General features: G+C 37.3%; 1 protein-coding gene and 1 long non-coding RNA gene across 4 annotated transcripts in view; one reads left to right on the top strand and one right to left on the bottom strand.

The window, feature by feature from the left end:
• The window catches only part of LOC106937369 (uncharacterized), a 6747-nt gene extending 5424 nt beyond the window's left edge, over positions 1–1323 (bottom strand). The window contains exons 1-2 of one of the 2 annotated variants that reach the window (XR_001422375.1): positions 1080–1323; positions 894–984 (exon numbers count right to left, since the gene is read on the bottom strand). This is a non-coding gene — a long non-coding RNA (uncharacterized LOC106937369). Of the gene's footprint in view, positions 1–893 lie in introns of both variants that reach the window. The other variant, XR_001422374.1, reaches the window with a different exon arrangement.
• The window catches only part of fbxo38 (F-box protein 38), a 76051-nt gene that overhangs the window by 41241 nt on the left and 33481 nt on the right, over positions 1–1329 (top strand). The window lies entirely within an intron of this gene.

Genomic DNA, 1329 nt, shown 5'->3' with positions numbered 1-1329 from the left:
CTGTGTTTTAGACGCATGCAGACATGGATAAAATACCACTATCGTTTTCCAATTAATAGTTCATAACCATTTAATTAGAGAACTGATATGTAGCTATTTTACAATAATAGAATATCATATAACATGTTTTGGTAACACTTTATTTGAAGGGGGTGAATAAGACTGTCATGACACTGTCATAAACATGACATGTCATGAACATGAATAAGCCTTCATGAATATTTATGACTGTTGTCATAAAGCGTCATTTGGTAAATTATGACACTTTTAATACAAAGTTGACATTATTCAAAATGTCTTTGTTATGACAACTTGACATTAACCAAGAAATCATTACTGTTTAAACTTTACCTTTAGTAACATAAAGATACCTAATTTTTAAAGTGCAATCAGTAATACTTTTATAACAAATTGATATCAGCAATGATTTATTGGTTAATGTCAAGTTGTCATAACAAAGACATTTTGAATAATGTCAACTTTGTATTAAAAGTGTCATAATTTACCGAATGACGCTTTATGACAACAGTCATAAATATTCATGAAGGCTTATTCATGTTCATGACAGGTGTTATGTCATGTTTATGACAGTGTCATGACAGTCTTATTCACCCCCTTCAAATAAAGTGTTACCCATGTTTTATTATCTCACAATGGAAGGGAAGCACATAGATTCACTCAAAGATAAACCATTAAAACAAATCAAGGCAACATGCTGTACAATATTGACAGTTCTAACTGTAATGTGCAGCTGAGTATCTTCTGAAAATGCGCATGTTGTGTTTGAATAATAAAAATACAGCAGACTTAGTGTTTCAAATGTCTTCCATGACTGTATGTAGGCTAACTTAAATATAGCAAAAACCAAACGGATATATCTCCAAACTGCTCACCTGGCTGGAGAGCAGCAGCGGCGTCAGCTGCGTCTGAGTCGGGGTTCACCGTGGGGCTCCAAGCGGCTAACGAGACTTTCCATTCTCTCCACTACGGTGACAAAAACCACTCATTCTTCACGGCTCCATCGAGCTGCTGCTGAATATTGAAATCTGATGCAAAGAAAAGCAGACATTTTTGTTCACCGCTTGTTTGTATCTTCCATCACTTCCGTGTTGCAGCGAGTTTGAAACTTGCGCCTTCGTTTTTCTTCTGTCTTTGCTGCTCCGTCCCTCTCGCCCTCAGCCAATCAGTCAACAGGAGCGAAGCTTGCGTCAGCCACCAAACCAGGGCCGGTGGAAAAGCTCTGAAAGCGAGCTGAGCCGGTGGAAAGGGCATTAGTTATTCACTTAAAATTTCACACAGTACTGCTCACAGTAAGTTGTCAACAATATA

This window comes from Poecilia latipinna, unplaced genomic scaffold (genome assembly GCF_001443285.1).
Source record: "Poecilia latipinna isolate Pla-1442-1.1 unplaced genomic scaffold, P_latipinna-1.0 Scaffold2326, whole genome shotgun sequence".
Classification (NCBI taxonomy): domain Eukaryota; kingdom Metazoa; phylum Chordata; class Actinopteri; order Cyprinodontiformes; family Poeciliidae; genus Poecilia; species Poecilia latipinna.
Note: the sequence above shows the minus strand (reverse complement) of the source record. Positions and strands in the feature narration are given on the sequence as shown.